The sequence below is a fragment of the Rattus norvegicus genome, chromosome 5, assembly GCF_036323735.1.
Source record: "Rattus norvegicus strain BN/NHsdMcwi chromosome 5, GRCr8, whole genome shotgun sequence".
NCBI lineage: Eukaryota > Metazoa > Chordata > Mammalia > Rodentia > Muridae > Rattus > Rattus norvegicus.
In genome coordinates this window covers 21,473,821-21,494,440 of record NC_086023.1, presented here as the reverse complement: position 1 = coordinate 21,494,440, position 20,620 = coordinate 21,473,821, and the positions used below count along the sequence as shown (strand labels likewise).

Below are 20,620 nucleotides of genomic sequence, written 5' to 3'. Positions count from 1 at the left end.
ATCCCTCCTCCACCTGTTTTTATAAGGGTGCGTCCCCACCTCCACCCACCCACTCCCACCTCATTGCCCCAGTATTCCCCTACAATGGGACATCGAGCTTTCACACGATCAAGGGCCTCAAGTCAGCTTTAAGTTTGGTTCAAGCGTCACTGACGGGACCGATCACTACAACAATGCCCCATCCTCACTCTCCTTCCATTACTTCTCTTTCTACTTTCAGAAATGAAACTTAAGAGGAAAAAAAAAGGCACATGCAACAACCAGTTTAGGAAGAGAGGGCCCCACCAGAACACGCCCTCTGACAGTGTGTTTGGAAACCCCATGCAAAACAGAGCCGTAAAGCATCTTGCTAGACCCTCTTTACATAACTCAGTAATCATTCCAAAATCATTCCAAATCTGATCTTTCCATCCATATCCCAGAAAACCAGGGCCACCATAGTGACTGAGTCGGTAACCTTACCTGTGGTCTCGATGGGTGATTTGGGGCTGTGAAGTAACTGTCAGTCGGTACTGCTCTGCTGATGGGGATGCTACATGGATACTGAGAACATTTGTGTTTCCTGAGAACCGTCCACAGAAGCAGAAAGAGGAGCCCTTGGACAGTCTCAAAATCCCTTTCTTAGCTGCCTTCCAGCTCCCATGACAGGAAGTGAAGAGAGAAAGAGGAGGCTCCTCCTTCAGACCTAGAGTCCATCCAGATAGCTGACTGGACTTCTGTTTGTCCAATTGCAACATCAGACCCTCCCCAGGGCTTAAGTGTCATAGGTGATGGATAAGTAGGAACCAAGATGGGCTGGGTGGGGGCGGAGGGGTCTGGGTGAGCCATAGTGTTGGTAAGGGGACTGAGGTGAGAAGAGAGGCAGTTGGAACTTACAAAAAGTGAGAAGAGAAGGAATAGAAGAAAGAGCGGCTGGTTGGGATACAGCCTGCATTTGCACGGCCCACAGCCACATTACACGGTGTCCTTTGGTTCTTCTAAGACAAGGTTTCACTGTTTAGTCCAGGCTGGCCTCAAATTTTCAATTCTTCTCCCTTAACCACCCCCCCCCACCCCCATCTCGCTCTCTTTCTAGCTCGCACTCTCTCTCTGTCTCTGCTGTGGGTCTCTTTCTCCCTCTCTCTGTCTTTTTGTCTCTGTCTCTGTGTCTATTTTTTTTTTTTTTTTGCTTGCTTCTTTTTTTAAGACAAGGTCTCAGTACGTAGCCGTGACTGTCCTGGAACTCACTCTGTAGACCGGGCTGGTTTTGAACTCACGGAGATCTGCCTGCTTCTACCTCCCAGTGCTGGGGTTATTTATAGGCATGTGCCACCACACCAGGCTTTCCTTAATCTCTCAGCACTGGAATCACAGGATTATGCCACACACTGCTTCTGTTAGTGGTTAGTTGGGAAAGGGGTCATGAGAGAGGAATTTGTTTTAAGAATCTCTGATATGTACTGGGGTGTACATCTTACATATAGAAGTGAGGTAACGCAGTTTGAAGTAGTTGCTGTTTCTTTCCTCATGTCAAGACAAAGGATGTCAAGACAAAAGTCTATTTTTATTTTTCCTCACTGAGTCTGTGGAAGTATTTCAGGGGAATCCAGAGGTCTTCGGTATGTATACGACTTCCCCCAAATCAGCAGTTCTCAGTAAACTCTCAATAGCCTTCCGTGCCCAAGACCAACTCAGTAAGAATCTGAATGAGACTTCTTCCCCAGACAGTGTGAGAACCACCCTACCCCAGTGTCAGATTGGCAAGCAATGCGAAGAAGCCTAAAGGACTAGGCTGCTGTCCTAAAGAGACGGAATCATCTGAAAACAGCCGAGTTCCACCGAAAGAGACTCCTGACAAATTGAGAAGCTTACCCCACTGACTGCTATTCAGAGGGCCGAGGAAAGAACATACACACAAAATGTAGGTTTTCCTGGGGCTGAACTGCAGTGTATAAAGTCCTGCAGAGAGCTACACACAAAACTCAATGGCTCCAGAATTAGGCAGTGGTGATGTGATGGTGTGCACTGTGAAAAGTATATGAAAACATACTGAACAGGAGACTTTAGTGTGTGTGTGTGTGTGTGTGTGTGTGTGTGTGTGTGTGTGTGTGTGTGTGTGTGTGTATAGGTCACGTGGATATGAGCGCAGTGCCTTCAGAGGCCAGCAGAGGGGGTCAGATACCCTAAAGCTGAGTTATAGGGAGTCAGAGGCAACTCAACATGGATGCTGGGAGCCTCTCTTAACTGCTGTGTCATTTCGTCAGCCTCAAGAATTTGATACTTTAAAATGGTGCACTTCTTTGGTTAGAACTTTCAGAAGGAGAACTTGACTTTAAAAATGCCCCCCTCCTCATTGCAGCCTTATTTATAATAGCCAGAAGCTGGAAAGAACCCAGATGCCCTTCAACAGAGGAATGGAAATGGATACAGAATATGTGGTACATCTACACAATGGAATATTACTCAGCTATCAAAAACAATGCCTTTATGAAATTCGTAGGCAAATGGTTGGAACTGGAAAATATCATCCTGAGTGAGGTAACCCAATCATAGAAAAACACACATGGTATGCACTCATTGATAAGTGGCTATTAGCCCAAATGCTTGAATTACCCTAGATGCCTAGAACACATGAAACTCAAGACGGATGATCAAAATGTGAATGCTTCACTCCTTCTTTAAAAGGGGAATAAGAATACCCGTGGCAGGGAATAGAGAGGCAAAGATTAAAACAGAGACAGAAGGAACACCCATTCAGAGCCTGCCCCACATGTGGCCCACACATATACAGCCACCCAATTAGACAAGATGGATGAAGCAAAGAAGTGCAGACCGACAGGAGCCGGATGTAGATCGCTCCTGAGAGACACAGCCAGAATACAGCAAATACAGAGGCGAATGCCAGCAGCAAACCACTGAACTGAGAATAGGACCCCCGTTGAAGGAATCAGAGAAAGAACTGAAAGAGCTTGAAGACCCCATATGTACAATAATGCCAAGCAACCAGAGCTTCTAGGGACTAAGCCACTACCTAAAGACTATACATGGACTGACTGTGGACTCTGACCTCATAGGTAGCAATGAATATCCTAGTAAGATCACCAGTGGAAGGGGAAGCCCTGGGTCCTGCTAAGACTGAACCCCCAGTGAACTAGATTGTTGGGGGGAGGGCGGCAATGGGGGGAGGATGGGGAGGGGAACACCCATAAAGAAGGGGAGGGGGAGGGATTAGGGGGATGTTTGCCCGGAAACCGGGAAAGGGAATAACACTCGAAATGTATATAAGAAATACTCAAGTTAATAAAAAAAAAAAAGCCCCCCCTCCTAAGGGATATGGAAAAATGACTCAGCAGTTAATTGTACTTGGTGCTCAGGGAGAGGGTTCTGGTTTAATTCCTAATGCCCACGTCAGACAGCACACAATCTCCTGTAACTGAAGCTCCAGGAATCCACCCTGGCTTCTGGCACCTAAGGGCACCTGTACACATGTATAAAAATCAAACCATATAACAAAAACCGAAAATAAGAAATCAAATATATTTTAAATGTCCCTACCTTAAAATGAGACATTGACTCAGTGAAGCTTACTTCTAGCTTAATTAGTTTCAGTAGTTCCAAGGGTTTCAAGCTTCAAGTATGCCAAGAAAACACTGTAACCCTAGCTTCATCTTCAATCCTCCTTTTTTGGGGAGCGGGAGTGGAAGAGGGGCTGCAAGTGTCACAGCCAACAGGGAAACAATCCAGGTGAGGTAAGAATGAAATCTGGGTTCATCTCAACTTAGCTGCTGCCCGGCCAAAACTTCTGGAGTCTGACTCTTAGAGGTTTTTTAAAACACCTTTAAATGCAGCAAAACTTTAGAAAAAGAAGTTTCCATCTGACAATTATCCCAACAAGGTACCACTCTGTAGCAGAGAGCACCTGTGACCTTTTCCGTGAGGATGGCTTGGATTGATTGAGAAATTGCTCCAGAGTCTGGGCATGGGGAGGAAGGGTTTGTATAGTCTAAGAATGGATTCAATTGACCAGGAAACAAAGCTCAGGATTCTGAGGGATTCAGTGAAGGCTGGCCTTACAGAATAGCAAAGATCAACCGGTATTAACGAATCCATTCCCAGCCTTCTGGATGGATATCACGTGACAGCTTCTTTCATTGAATGAAACTGCCTGCGTGTTTAATAACTCTGGTTTCTCTGGTGCTGTGTGTGAGCACGAGAACCCTGTGTCCTTTGATACCCTTTACTTTGTATTTTGAGATAGTGTCTCACTGAATTGTCCTGGGTGGCCTTGAACTCTGGAATGAAAGCTGACTGTGAACTTACAGTCCTCCAGAGTAGCTGGTGTTGGGTGAGAATTCCAGGAAATAAGCTGCGTCTGCTGAGATTGATCGACTGATTAGAGCCGCAGGCGGTCGGGAGGTTGGAATGGTGCAGATCCAGAAGCTTGTCCTATCTCCCACCAGCTTTAGCACCTGGACCAGTCATTCCTTCACCACCTTTGTATCAGAACTAAGGACCTTTGGGTAATAGGTAAAAACCTTTCATAATTTATTCACTTAGCAGACTACTCATCAACTCCCAAAGCTATGGCCGTCATCAGACAGTGTCTCAGACCTATTGGAAAGCTTCCTACATCTTGCTCTAACTTGTGATGTACACAGAGAGGTGCAATGAGGTACAATTTCATGAAACTGCTTCCACATTAAAATTTTGAATTTGGGTTAACCTGAATCTGTGTTTCTGGGCCACGGTCACCCAAATTTGGTTCTAGGATAATCTTTTATTTTCAGAGTGAGAACTATGGGTGGGTGTGTGTGTGAGAGAGAGAGAAGGGGGGGAGGGGAAGGAGGGAGGGAGGGAGGGAGGGAGGGAGAGAGAGAGAGAGAGAGAGAGAGAGAGAGAGAGAGAGAGAGAGATTATAAGCCTGTATCATTAGAGCTGGCATACTGGGGGAGAAGGAAGGTTGTGACTGACCTTCAGGACTCTACTTTCCAAATGCTGGAATTACATTTTAGCTGGGCACTGCCATTTTCAGGTTTCTTCCCTCTTTATTTCTGTTTCCTTTTAATCCCAAAATAATGCAACTGATAGAGGTTCTACATGCTTGATGCCTTCTTTAAAATTTAGGTTTTTTTTAGACCTAAGTCAGATCTTCGATCCAGTCTACTGAATTTGAAATCATGTCTTTATTCTGTGTCCCAGCACTCACACAGAGCCATAGATCCAGAACTGCCCACTTAGCTATGCCGTGGACAGACTACAGGAGCATGTGAAGCTCGCTGATGCTGAAACTACAGCACACGAATGCCGCAACTTCTTTGCCTATCAGAACCTTTAATGCATCTCTGGGAACACGGCTTCACTGGAGTTGCTAGAAGGCATTCAAGAATGAACGTTCTGAAGAAAAAGCTATCCATTCTGGAGGCCAGAGGGGACACCAGACAATCATCACAGGAGTGAGCAAAGAAATGAAAGGGTAGTGAGTAAGACTTCTAAATCCAGCTTAAGTCACTTAAAGGAATCCACTTTCTCCAGCCTCTCGTTTCTTCAGCTTAAAGTGAATTTTGGGCAGGGCAGGAGGCAGCCATGGTCAGATTAGCCAATGTAGCAAAGTCTTCTATAGTGTGGGCCTCTCTTAGCCAGACATTAACACTTAATAACAAATAAATTATTTCTAGGAAAATTACTTAGAGGGGTGCATTACACAATGTTCAGTGTAAAAGAACATTTATTATGGGGTCTATTTCCAGTATCACACAGAAATTACTTGCCAGACAACTGGCCACTGATTATAGAAATGCCAACCAGTTCTCACACTTCATTTCAATAAAACTCAGTTCTCCTAGGACTTTGGTTTATAAGATGACCCGTCAATGCCTGCTATTTTCAACTGTAAGTTTTAGGCACTTTCATATTAGATGCAAGAGAGTTGTTGTTATTTTAATAGCTTGAGAATGTTATTCTTATCAATTTTAACCGGTTTTCAAAAGCTCTTGTCTATTTTTTTAATTCGATATGTATATGAGTGTGTGTGTGTCTGTGTGTAGGTGTGTACATGTGTGTGTGTATGTGCCTACAGAAGCCAGAAGGAATGGATATTCCTGGGACTTGAGTTAAAAGCAGTTTGTGAGCCCACACAACATGGCTGCTGTGAATTGAACTCAGGTCCTCTGCAGAAGTGAGTCATGGTCTAACTGCGGAGCCATGTCTCCTTGAATATTTCTATGAGGTTTATTATGGGGTGTCTCTTGGGTGGAGGTTAATGCAGGGCCCACTATGTAGCCCAGGCACTGCTTCCCAAGTGTGGGGTGGTAGGTGTGCACCACCACATCTGGCTCAGAGCGTCCCATGTTTTTAGAAGTTGAGGATTATTAAACCTTGTTAGTCCTTTATTAATGATTTTTAGCAGCAATTGTAGTTTAAGTATTTGTGTGAGATCTGCATACTTCGATAAATTGCTGGCCTGTTTCTTGCTGTATCCAGTCTCACATCGTGCGTGGGACCTGTGATCATTTGCTCTCAGGGTGATAAGGCTCTCACTTTAGGGCTGTATGCTTACTGTATCTCATATGCCGCTGTAGGCTTTTGCTTCTCCTTCCTGTTCCTCCTCTCACCCTCACTTCCTTCCACATCTCAGGATAGAGCTGACCTTTCACACCAGTGAATACTTACTCTCCCCTCCCCCACCCCAAGACAGAAGACAGCGTTTCTTTGGCTGTCTTGGAACTTGCTCTGTAGATCAGGCTGGACTTGATCTCAGAAATCTGCCTGCTTCTGCCTCCCGAGTGCTGGGATTAAAGGCATCTCCTCCTACGGACCCAAGTTTCAGCATGTTGTATGTGTTGGGAATTTTGGTTCACTTCCTTCTTCAGCCCAGTTTCCTTCCAACATTCTGAAAATTCAAATTTTATTTTTTTCACTGCTAAAATATGTATTCCTGTGGACATGCCCATTTGAAGTTCTGGCAAAAGTAACTGTAAAACTCAAGTTAGGCTGTGGACTGCTCAACACAAAGAACACATTTGTATCACATTCCTTCCCCAGTGCTCAGCACCCTCTATGGAAGATGAGATAGAAAGAGTCTAAGAGCAGAGGACAGGAAGCACCAGAGCCACACTGTCTTCTGGACATGATAGGACCACACACTCATGGGTGCATAGCCACTATGGGTGTCCGCTCAAGTCCCACACAAGATCAAGCCAGCCAGCCTCACTATACGGAGAGGGGAAGGTTCACAAGCTACCACCTTAACTGAAGAGCTGTTGGCAGATGATGGCTTCTGGGGTCAGGAAGGATCTTTTATTAAGGGTGTGGCTCCTGGGTCAACCGAACTTTGTGGGTATATGTGGGTAGCATGAACTGAACTCATTGGATTATTCAAAAGAAAAAAACGAAGGTCAGGAAATTGGGGAGGATATAGAAAAGGAGTTAGGGGAAAGAGCAGAGGATGACTGTGACCAAGATACACTGGAGACATGTGTGAAATGCTCAAAGAATGAATAAAAATCTTTTATGAAGAAGGAGAATGAGGAGGAGGAGAAGGAGAAGGAGGAGAAGCAGCAGCAGCAGGGGTGGCAGCAGGGTGGATCCAGTACTATGGCCCAGCAAGTACATATGCTTGTTGAAAAGCTTAATGATCTGATTTTAATCACTGAAACCTGTATAATAAGTTTTGAATTTTGTCTTTCCAAATTCTATGTGAACATAAAGTATGTGTATATAAACAATATACACAGCATCTATGTTATATATTTATTATATATACTACGTACAAGTTACATAACGATCTATACTCATTCTATATAGATCACTATATATTTTATGTATAACCTACTAAATGGAAATATATTAAATCTTTAATCAAATAATTTGAATGAGACTGCACAAAGCTACTATGGATTTTCTGGCCTGCAGCTCTGGTAGTCTATAGGACTGAATAATTTGGGATAGATGAGTACAGCTGGAGCTGTCGGCCTTGCTGAGAATTTAAAAGGAAATGAAATTCAGTTGTGACGATTTGTTACTAGTTTTCTAGAAAAATCTCTGGCCATGCCGGCAATGAGCCCAAGTGTGCTCTGGAAGACTGAGAGGGTCCAATGGGGAATTTCAGAGGGACCATAGCAAAAATAAGTTGTCAAGCAAAAGCTTCCTGCCTGGAATGAGCTGAGGAGAGAGAAAAACCTGGTGTAGCTGCACAGAAGCAGGTAGAGGACGGCATATGACAGAGCCCAGCTACCAACAGACCTCTCCCAGTTCTGACTGATGGTCCCAGGTCAGCATACAGGAAGCAGCCCCTCCCATTTGACTTTCCCACTTGCAGAACTCTCCCTGGCAATCTCACTGAGGAAGACAACAGTGGATGACTGAAACCGAGGATTTTTTAAAATTTTGTTTCTTTTAACAAAAAGGAACAATATGAAGAGAGGATGAGCTCATGAAAACATATATGCACAGGGAAATGAGCCAACTGAAGGTCTTAAGGGGGAAATTAAAGGCAGGACCAGAATCACACAACAAACCAAGATGCACCAGTAAAGCATCAGCTTTCTTTCTGGACTCAGACTTTATGACCAACAGTCCAGCCATCTATGTTTAGAAACATACACAATGGTTGACTCTGTCTCACATAAATAGTTAAACCCCAACACAAAATGGATGTAACAGATGAGAGCAGGAAATAGGGAAACTGAAAGATGACTTGGTGTTACTTTGGATGTGCCCGTGTTTGCACAGTTGTTAGGTGTGGACAGCAAATCCATACAACTCATACTCATCTAGAGGCCAACCTAACGAGGAAGGCAGTGCTTCTCAGCCTCTGTAATCCGAACAGTTCAAGCAGGACAATAGCTGAAGAGGAGGCAGTCCTGTACAGTGCAGGATCTTCTGTAGCAGGCCTGGCTCTTACTTACTGAAGTTCTCCATCCCCCCCCCCCCCCCACGCCACGACCGTTTGTGATGACCACAAATGTCTCTTGACATTGCGTGATGTCCTTCGATGAAACCTGCCTGACTGAATGCTGCCATTTTACTGATTGACAGAAACCCTCAAGTATTAACATTCATGTTATAGACTGCACAGAACAAATATGTTCTCTTGTTCTTCAGTAAACGATGAGTTTAATATAGAAGAAGCATGATGAGAGGACCCGTCTAAACAGATGTCTGACACTCTGACAGAGAGCTCATCTTCAAGATCAGTAGGCCTAATGAAGGCTGAAATGGATTTTGAAATGTTCAGTAACAATACTGCCAGCCTGCCTGTGGTCTTAGTATAAAGAGTCTCAGGGGCTAATGATAGAACAGTATGAGTGACCCAACGGGCCTATGAATGACTCAGTGTATCTATTTCCCCTCACAGCACAGCCAAAGGTCCCCACAGCCAAACCAAGATTAGCAACTCAGATTTCATTTTCACTAAAAGAAACTAAAAACTCATTTAAAATGACATAGTACACAGAAATGGAATCACACACACGTAACCAGCCAGTCTCTGGCAGAGGAATAAAGGTGGTTCGGCGGTAAACAGAGGGTATCTTGTCAACAATCAGTATAGAGCAACAGAACATCATAATGGGGTTGACGAGGATAATGACCCAGACCCAAGCCTTACTCCAGTCTCAATCACAGATCTAAAGTAAAATGCAAAACTAGAAGATAATACAGAAAAAAAAAGAATACAGGAGGACATGGGCTGGTGCTGAATTTTAAGATCCAAAAGAAAAATGGTTGAAGTTTATTAAAATTAAAATCTTCTGCTCTGCAAAAGTCAGCATTAAAGAAAGCGAAGGATGGAGAAGCAGGGCGGTGCATATCTTTAAGCCTAGCACTCGGAAGGCAGCTCCAGCTGGATCCCTGGGACTTCCAGGCCAGTCTGGTTTACTTAGAGCTCCAGGGCAACTTGGTAAGATCCTATCTCAAAAAAAGAAACATCAAAGAAACAAGGAAAAGAAAGCTGAGCCACAACAGGAAAAAAAAAATCTTTTTAAAAGTTCTTTTTTAGTAAAAGGCTGGCAATCAAATTATAAAAGGAACTCTTAAAAAAATCAATACTGAGAAAACAAGTAACCCATTATTAAAAATATATTAAATATATTAAAAATGTATGAAAGTATTTAGCAAACACCTTACCTAAAAACAACAGCAACAACAACAACAACAACAATAACAACAACAAAACCCAAAAAAACTCCAAAAGTCTACAGGGGCTAGGGGCCAGCAAGGCACTTCAGTGAGCAAAAGCACATGTGTCCAAGCCTGAAGACTTGAACTTGGTCCTTTGATACTATATGGTGGAAGGGAGAAAACCGATTTCCACGAGTCGTTCTCTAAGTTTCAAGAGTTCCCCTTGGTAATAAAAAGGGGCTGGAAAGGTGGCTCAGTGGTTAAGAGCACTGACTCTTCTTCCAGAGGTCCTGAGTTCAAATCCCAGCAACCACATGGTGGCTCACAACCATCTGTAATGGGATCTGATGCCCTCTTCAAAAAGTGAGACTAAAAAATAAAGAGGCATACAGGTGGCCATGAAAAGATACCCCACATTATGTAATGAGGAACTGTAAATTAAAACAATAATGAGACATCCATGAATGTATGAAACCGGCTAGCTCATAAAATACCAACACCACCCGTTGTCTGGGCGGATGAGGAGCAGCAGGATTGTCTCACTGCTGAGAACAACATAGAGAACAACCCATGGTTTTAAGGGTTTTCTTACTGTGTGGTCCAACAATCCCACTCCTTGGTAGTTATGCTAGAACGCTGAAGAATCTGCGCAGGGATGTTAATAGTACCTTTATTCATAATCGACAACAATGTAGAAGCAACCAAGATATCCACGGAGGTGCAGTTACTGCTTATTACTAAGGAAATAAACCCATGAGAGATGGCTCCCCAATGTGTACTCCAACCACATGACAGTTGGGAAAAGGCAGAGAACAGAGACTGAAAAACAGGGTCAGTGTTTGTCAAGGGGCTGAGAGGAGGAAGGGATGAGCAGTCCAACTGGGATGTTTTACTGACTCTATTTCATGAAGTTTATGGTGGAAACATTTTATTATGTATTTTTCAAAATCCATAGAATATATAACAAGAACAGTGAGAACGAACATATAACATGAAAAGTGCCAATGTCATGCTGGACGTGTAGTGCACGTCTTCAATCCCAGCACTCGGGAGGCAGAGGCAGGTGGAGCTTTGTGAATTGGAGGCTTGCTTGGTCTACAGAGTGAGTTCTAGAACAGCCAGGGTTTTTACACAGAGAAACCCTTCTTGGGGAATGGGGAGAACAAAAAACAAAAAACAAAAAACAAAACAAAAAAACTAAACCAAACAAACAAACAAAAAAAGTGACAACTGTGGACCTGCAGTAACAATGTATTGGACGGAACTGTCATCAACTCTAACCAACCCCTAGATGCTCTTACGGGAATTTGGTGAGTGGGAGGAGGATTGGTGAGAGCTGTACAGGGACTCTGTGCTTTCTGCTCAGTTTTCTACAATTCTAAAACTGGCCCTTACTCCATTAATGCCTTTAATATGTTCTGACAGAATAGGTCACAATCTGAAAACTTTTAAATCAAGTTTTAAAGAAAGGAATTTTACAAAGACTATTAGCTAAAAGCATTTCTACAAGGAAAGTTCTATAGCACAGCATGTGCCCCTCAACACCCAATAGCCTTGCAATTACCAAGGTCACAGGGCTACTTGGCCTGCTCTGAAACCCCTGGGCTGAATGTAAGGGGAGGGGAGGGAGAGGAAGAAAGGTGGGGGGACGAAGTAGACTTTCACTGATTCTTCTTGAGACAATTCTCAAGCATCTGCACTTTTAGCTTGAGATAAGAGTGGGGAGCACTATTAATGCTTAATGATAGTCATTATTCCTAATATGCCCATAGTTGTTTATATGAAATAAAACATGCAATTAGATGGGGCTTATAAAAACAATAAAGAAAGTGCATTTGATAATGTAGCCTTGAGATTGTTCAGATAATTTATCAACTCATGTAGTGAACAGGACTTTACCAGCAGTTTGTAACCTGGGGGAGAAACTACTTTTTTATATATATTTTAAAATTTGGAGACAAGGTTTCTCTGTGTGGCCCTGGCTGTCCTGGAACTCACTTTGTACACCAGGATGTCTTTGAACTCAGATCTGCCTGCCTCTGCCACCCAAGTGTAGGGATTAAAGGCCTGTGCCACCACTGCCTGGTTTATTGTTCTGGAATTTTTAAATCTCTTTCTGTTTTTGTCTTTGTTTCTGTCGTGTGTGTGTGTGTGTGTGTGTGTGTGTGTGTGTGTGTGTGTGTGTGTGTATCTGTTGACCTTAGGTCTGTTGGAGTCTCATGCTCCTTTTTCTCGGGGCCACAAGCTGGCTGGCATGAACTTCTGGCCATTCTCCTGTCTCTGCTCCACTCTTGATGCAGGAATGCTGGGACTCAGTTTCTCAATCTAGCCTGGACACTTTATTCACTGAGTCATCTCCTTGATAAATAAATTGGGTATTTCCTTTGACTGATCTAAGAACTACTTTCTAATTAATTTTATCAGGGCTGGATGTGCTCAGTGGTGTTCCAAATGCTCAAGGTCCTGGGTTCAATTTCTAAGAGTAAAATAAAAATAATTAATAATAATTTTAATAATAATAATTGATAGTACACAAAGCATAAAAATTGTTCTTATTTGTGGGGCACTATATATTTTGATACATGTTTAAGAATGCTAAAAGAACTATAATTAACTAAAAATATTTAATTAAATTTTGTTCAAAAGTGTTTTAATATAATATACATTATGTTTCCATAAAAAAGTTACAAGGCATGTTAAGAGCCAAGGAAACTGAAACAAAAATCTTAACCCTTACTCTCCCATGATAGGTCAGTTTTTATTTTTCTTTATTTTTTCATTATCACGGTATCCACATGAGCTACAGTCTTTTACACTTAAAAAGACATGGTTATGTCAGGTGTGGTGACACATGCCTTTACTCCAGGCACTCGGGAGGAATAAGCAGGTAGACCTCTGTGAGTTCAAGACCAGCCTAGTCTACACAGAGTCCAAGACACCAGAGCTACACAGAGAAACCCTGTCTCAAAAAACCAAAAAAAAAAAAACCAAAAAAAAACCAAAACCCAAAAAACCCTGAAACCAAAACTGGTTTTAGAGGTTCTAAATAAAATACAAATTTATCTAATTCACCTGCACCCAAGGTGGCCCCTGAGGTTGTCCTGAAACAGGAACTAGTCCCATACCTGTAGGTGACCTGATGTCTAGTGCTCCCTCCCTCAGATGGGAACAGGGTGGTCTCAGCTCAAAGGCCACTGAATGGTGCTGGGTCCAAAAATATTGAAAGCAGGGAAGGACACAGGAAGGCTTTCTTTCTTGAGGCACACTCGTGAGTATGTGGTAAAGTATGGAGGTTAACCCTAGGCCATGAACCTCTCCCAAGATTCTCAAAGCTTAGCAAGGCGTTTTATTACTCGGCTAAGCGATGCAGTGCAGGACACCACAGTGTTCTGAAGAGACTTTAACAGACCCTGGGAGTTTTAAATGGAAAAGAAGCAAAGGCCTGGGCAGGTCCAGAGCTGTTCCTCTTAAAAATGAGGCCAAAAAGAGCCACAACAAGAGATGGTACAAAAGGGTGACTCTTGGTGCCACCTCAGGGCACCAAGTGACATCACAGAATGCTGTAGGGAACTTGAAGCTTTCAGGGGAAATGCCTCGAAGGCTTGGTTCCAGCACTGGCTCAGCTGTGTGAGCTTCCCTCACCCACCTCTTAGCTGTGGGTGACCAAGTTGGCTGTGTCTGATGTGACTCAAAAGCAGCAAGTGTCAACTGCAAAAACATGGAACAGAGAAACAGGACAGTGACATGGAGTAGCATTCCAAAGGTCTGAGAAGTGTCATGGCAAGGTACACGGGACCCGCTTGTGAGTGACTGTGACTCTGAAAATATAACAGAAATAGGATGTTTCCTTCCAATGTATGACAACTTTTCAAACAGCACTGTGTCCTTATATCCAAAACTTACTCCGCTTTTGGACCTCACTACTCAGAGTTTCTTTCATTCTACGACTACTAGAAAAAAGAAAATTGAAGGCAGAGGACCATGAGCCAAGAGTGGCTAAGTACCGGGGAGAGAGAGCAGTGAGCCTGTGTGAACAGAGGCTGTATACCTTGTGTATGGTGTCAGGAACACACAGCATGTGTGTGTGACCACCAGCCAGCACTGAGGGCAGGAGCTGGCACTGAGCGATCCTGCCTTCACTTTCTGCATTGTCTACAGTCCAGACAGAGACGTTCCTGGCTTTCCCAGGGACTAATACTTTAGGGAACACTGTCAATCAGTTTTAGACCATGTTTTCTTATAAAATGTAAAACTTGCTCAGTGGGATGTACATGTCTGTGGTCCCAGTGCCTGGGGTAGAGGCAGGAGGATCAGTTCAGTGTCATCTTCTGCTATTTAAATTTAAGGCCAGCTTATCTCATAAGTAATTAATAAGAAAGAAAGAAAGAAAGAAAGAAAGAAAGAAAGAAAGAAAGAAAGAAAGAAAGAAAGAAAGGAAGAAAGGAAGGAAGGAAGAAAGAAAGAGATGGAGGGAGGAAGAAAGGAAGACAGAAAGACAGACATTTTAAAAACAGTAAGATAAAATTAAAAGGAAAATTTTAATGTTTAAAGAACACAAAAACACAAGCAAACGTCATGCAATATTACCATAAAAATTCCAAGACTAAGATAAAATACAATGCTTTGTACCTCTGTAACATGTTGAAAGTTTGAAAGATTTTTTTTCTGTTTTTCTTTCTTTTTTTGGACAGGGATTCTCTGTGTCACACTAGCCTTGTTGGAATTCACTCTGTAGACCAGGCTGGCCTCTGCATTCCATGTGCTGGAATTAAAGGCCTGTGACACTTACTCCTGGTAAGAAATCCTTTGACATTATTTACTTTACCTATGTACTTCGACAGCATATCACAAAATTCTATTGATTCTCATTGTTTATTAAATTCCTCACTGTACTGACCACTCAGCATGGGAAGCCCCAACCATGCAGGGTTGCATTTTTCTAGTCAAATCTAACCTCATGAGGTCCTGTCAATTCTGTGATAGACTTACACTTGGGTTCTGAGCTCTGGGAAGACATGCATGAGAAAATGGTATATTTTGATTTTCTTCCCTACATTATTTTTTCCCCAGCAGATTTCCTTGATATTAATGATTATAGGATCTATTTAGAGGTGAGGTTGTCCACCAGCTGGTCCCTATGGCATTGGTCTTCCCTCTGCCCTTGTACTGTGGTTCTGACTAGGAACATTAGTTTACATTTAAAATTCTTCAGACACTTCCTCCCATCTCTTACCTTTCTGGTTTAGTACAAAGGACACACAGAGAAACAAGCTTTAGAAATGTGATGTCCTCTTCCGAGTGCTCTCCCGACTCATAGCTCTCTTTGTTCTTCTGTGACACTAGCCCAAGAATTTACCTATTTTATCTGTCATGTAAATGTAGGTCCATGACAGCCAGGCTTTCTGTCAGTAGTGTGCATTGCTGACTTGTCAAAGATGGGCATTCTAGACATTCTATAGACATTGTACAATAAAGGCCATTTGATAGGATAAATGTGTAATAAGCATTCAATATTATCCTCACTGTCACCTCTCATTAGATCTAAGAGCATTGTCTTTCTTTGCCAGGAGTACACGCTCACATGCTCACGGTCTGGCAGTACCTCTCTCCAGCCTACATCTGCGTGGCTCCAGCAGAAAACTTCTGTCAGGGACACAACTGATGAACGTGGCGGTCATCTTGTCTCCCCATATCTATTTTAGCAAGTTCTTCCCATGTAGGCAAATCTGACCAGCCTGCCAGACCAAATGCAAAGTCTGACTAGCTGGCCTTCCACAACTCATGTACTCCTCTGCCTCTTATCTCTTTTCTCCTCAGTTACGAGTCCCGCCATTAATAACTCACAATGAGACTTTCCGTGTGCATTGAGTCCTCTGCATTGGACGCAGGTACAACTCTTTCCTCAACTCCACTGCACACACCCTGGGGGGCAGACACAACGTCACCTCTGTCACCTGTGTGACATCATCATACTTAAGTGAAGAGAGGCATCTTGGCCTCTTACACAAACAAAATCACTAATTTCTAGGCTACTGGGCAAACAATTGTCGGTACCTTAAACAGAGAAAGGAGGCCAATGGCTACCTGGTCAACAAGGCAGTGGCCAAGCACCATTTGTTGAATCAAAGAGGACTTAGAAATTCTATAAACTATGTTTTGTGGTTTATAACAAGCATATAAGTAGAACCCACTCCTTTTGGCCATATTTTTTTTGGTTTATTATAAATGATCAATAAATATTAGTTCTCAAGGTTATTTTACTTTCAGACACAACTACACCACAAACTGAGCCAAATCCCACCCACTTCATTAGGAATTGGGAGTCACTCAAAGGATTTGGGCTAAAAGACTCTCACTTTAAAACAACCATCTCCCTGACATAAAGCAGAAAAAGACAATAGTATGGGGGAAACTGGGTCCAACCTGGACCTTCCATTTTTTAGTAGACACATAAGCACTAGAAAAGTTTCTTAATATGTGTTTACTTCATCTGTGAAATTAGATAATTCCACTCTTCCAAAGGTTACTGTGAGAACTAAATAAAATACCAGATGTTAAATGATTCTCACAAGTAGGTAAACAATGGGTTGTGTCTCAGCTTCCTTCCTGGTCCCTTAAAGCCAGAGCAGAGTGACTTAATCACACTTGAAGGAAGAGAGGCTCCTGTGACTTTTTTTTTTTAACAAACAAAATCATTAAATGAAACGTCCTAAGGGCTTTGGGAAGCGGTTGGGGGTGGGGCAGGCAAGAAGATGGAGGGGACGGCATGGGAAAGGGTATGCGTGTGTGTGTGTGTGTGTGTGTGTGTGTGTGTGTGTGTGTAAGTCTCATAGTGAAATCTATGATCTTGTACACTCCCCATATACTGGGGCTGGAGAGATGGCTTGGTGGTTAAGAAAACTGGCTGCTTTCCCAAAGGACCAGGGTTCAATTCCCAGCAACCATATGGTAGTTCACAACCATCTGTAACCGAATTCCAGGTATCTGATGCCCTCTTGTGGTGTCCGAGGGCACACATGCCGTAACCATACATGCATGCAGGGAAAACATGTGCACACATCAAGTAATAAAATGATTTTCAAGAACAGCATAAATATGCTAGTAGTTTTAATGTCAATTGCATGCATATCAAAGTGTCTAGAAATGACATATTTCATGCCTGAAAAAGAAATGCTGTGAACGATGGCAGCACTTTGACTGTCCCAGCACTCAGTGATTCGGAATATGCTCCTGGTCCAGCCCTCAGTTCCTTTTCGTGAAATTGAGTGGCTGAAATTTCAGATCTTTGGCTCACACTGGCTCCAGGTGACTCTTCAGCTGGATGGCATCCCTGTGTTTACAGTTCATGATCAAACACTTGGCAGGAAATCATTTCATATTTATAGATTGTTCTTTTTTCAACTGGCTTTCACATTTCTTCTTGATTCTGCCCACAGGGAAGCAGAGAGAGAGGAAAAGAGAGAGAGAGAGAGAGAGAGAGAGAGAGAGAGAGAGAGAGAGAGAGAGAGAGAGAGAGAGAGAGATCTACTTTGTACCCTTAGGTCTTGGTAAGTGTGAGTGCAAGCATCAGAAGACAGGGGGCCCAGCTGCAGGAGCCCTCCCTTTTGTTTCTGTGGATGCAGAATTCACAAGCTGACTCTCAGCCCTCAGTCTTCCAAGCCTGCCACTGCAGCCAGTGTGTTCAGCTTCTCACCCCCAGAAGCACATCTTCCCTCCCTGGGACCCCATGGCCTCTTGGCTGCCTCCCCAGACTGCTTCACGCTGAGTAGGAAAGGAACTTCTTTCAAGCAGCCCTAAGAGGAGGAAGCTACTTGTTCCCAGGGGACCTAGTTTTTCTTTTTTGTGTGTGGGTATGTTTTCTCTTTTTGAAACCAGGAAGCTAAATTTGCCTAATGATTAAACCCAAAGGGATTAATTCTTTAGAGAACTCACAGTTGCCTGCTGTCTACACCATCCCTTCCTGCTGAAATCAGCCTATTTCCAAATCACTCAGGCAGAAGTTGTTTCGGTGAGGCCTATCCTTTTTTCTCTCTTCTCTGTGGAGGTTACAAGGGAACCAATCTGGGCTCTAACATGCTATCCATCCATCTGTTCCATTTCCTTCACCAAAAGCATGCTTTCACCAGGTTACTAAATTTATATTTCACCCTAGACTCACCAAACTCTCGAAACGTACAAACTCAATTGGATCTCCACTTCTAACAAGACAAAGATCAAAATGTCACTGTTTCTTGTTTATTTTGGTCTTTTGTTCTCAGGGATGGAACTCAGGATGTATGCAAGCAATGTAAGCTCTCTACCACCGAACTGCAAGCCCAACTTCCTCCTCCTCTTAAAAAGAAAACAACTATGGCTAACCACACTCAAACATTTTTCATATTTCCCCTTAATCAGCCCTGAAGACCCAGCCTGGTCCACCTTTCTTCCTGTACTTGAGATTTTTTTTCTCTCATGGATTCTGCAAAGATGCGCTCTGCCTTGGTCACACGTCTAAAATCCTTGATGTCAGAAATGTCTGCCATCAAGAAATGTCTGGCTGTGGAAACCTGTACACCTAGTATTAGCCTCCGTGCAGGCAGAGAATTCTTGCCAAAGTCCCTGCATAGTCCTTCATGGGCACCAACCAGAAAGAATGGGTCAGAATTCTATTGGGTATCGCAATAGTTGTGTTTGCTGAGAGTGGTGACCAAAATCTAATAAATCGTAAGCCTAAACTTTGGGAAGTCACGTAATCCCCCAGCCTCAGCTAACTCGTTTGGAGAGTATGGATATTGCTAACAACTCTATGAGAATTGAAGAATATATATATCTCCAGAACATCTACTAAGCACATAATCTAGGAGAATTCTTGTGAATGTCTTCTATGCACTGGCCTACAAATATTCATCTTTGCTAGATTCATTATCCTTAATCCATTGAGACATCTTTTTTTTAGCCAACCTGGTTAAAACAGAACATCCTCTGTCAGTGCAGAAGACCAAGAGCCTTTGTTTTAGCCCTGTATCTGAATAACACCAGATCTTTTAAGATAAATGCACAAGTCCTGGCTCCACCCCAGGCCAAAAAAAATTTGGGTAAGAGGATGGTGTTTTGGGGGATGCCCTGGTGGGAGAGGCTTGCTTCAGCACATCCTGCTTATGCTGAGGCCTGTGTGGAAGGAAACAACAGTCTCCTATTTAGATCAGAGAGACAGAGACATCTGCTCCAAGCACTCTGGTAACACCACACCCCTGCAGGTCCTTTCCCATCACAGACTTGCTTGGTCAGTTCTTCCTTTAGTTTTGTGCAATTGTTTGCAAAACTTCAGCTTCCTTTCAATAAATTCCTCATTTTCTCTAAAGCTAGCCAGAGGAGGTTTCGGTAGAAACCCAAAGGCCTTCTACGAGTACACATGTCATTTCCGTTAAATTAGTCTTAATGCACAGTTACACTTGACAAACTGGTAACCTCAACCTAGGAAGCCTGGGGGATCTCTCACAGCCTTACCTCTGAGCAACCTAAATACATTCTGAATTCTAGAGTCCAGAAGTTGTAAAACAACTGGGTGACCTCAGTACTCATCCATCCCTTGCAGCTCAGAAATCTCTGACTCTCTGAATCTGTGGTAATTTTCACTTCTTAGACACAAAAGAAGACATAGGAGTAAAAACCTGCAAGATGGGCTGACGGTATCACCATCCCCAGTAAGTGGAGGGCAGCGGTACACAGACTGAGAAATTCCTTTTCTTTCTTCTTACTCGTCTCTGCATATTGGGTTGTCCTATCCACCATCAAAGAAGAACTGTCAGAATAATAATTCTTTCTGATCTTAACCATTACTCTAAATTAACAGGAATCTGATAAGCTGATATTTTGCTTTTCTGTCTAATGTTACACACACACACACACACACACACACACACACACACACACACACGCAACCCATATATAGTCCTCCCTCTATTATTACTACACTGAAATATTTGAGGCTGAGTAACCTTTGAAGAAAAAAAGCTAATTTTGTCTTATAATTTTTAAGGTCCAATTCAAGGGGCCACATATGGTCATGGGCTTTTGGCAGCCAGAGTTCCAAGATAGTGTGAAACAGAAAGTGGGAGACAAGGACCACATGTAGCTAGTCCTCTCTTTCTCTCCCCCTCTCCCCTCCTCCTTCTCCCTCCCTCTCTCCTTATAAAGCCACCAGAGTCCAGGACTTTCAACCTGATAGCCTAACAAAGTCCTATGTTCCCCCCCACAGCCACACCTCTGAGCATCAGGTAGGTCTATTTCCACTCTATTCTTCTATCAAATCAGAGCATAAAGGTCAACACACTCTGGCCACATCCAAATAACTACATGCTCACAGCCCAAAGCTGCACTTCAGTATGGTTCATCATTTTCATAAATATCCAGTCTGGAGCCAACAGAGGTCTGCCTGTGCTCTGCCCTGGCATGAGCAATGGGTAGATAGATTCTGCCAAAAGCAAACATGAGGAGAGATTTATCTCTTCCTCAACATCTGGCACTCGGGAATTATCATCAA

The 20,620-nt window shown here is 43.1% G+C and overlaps 1 protein-coding gene across 3 annotated transcripts in view; it reads right to left on the bottom strand.

Moving 5' to 3' along the window:
• Nucleotides 1-20,620, bottom strand: part of Lyn (LYN proto-oncogene, Src family tyrosine kinase) — a 115,971-nt gene that overhangs the window by 58,657 nt on the left and 36,694 nt on the right. The window contains exon 1 of one of the 3 annotated variants that reach the window (XM_006237834.5): nucleotides 463-20,199. The exons of the other annotated variants lie outside the window; for them this stretch is intronic. The gene's annotated coding sequence lies outside the window, so the exon portion shown is untranslated. Of the gene's footprint in view, nucleotides 1-462; nucleotides 20,200-20,620 lie in introns of those variants that run through there. 3 annotated transcript variants of the gene reach the window in all.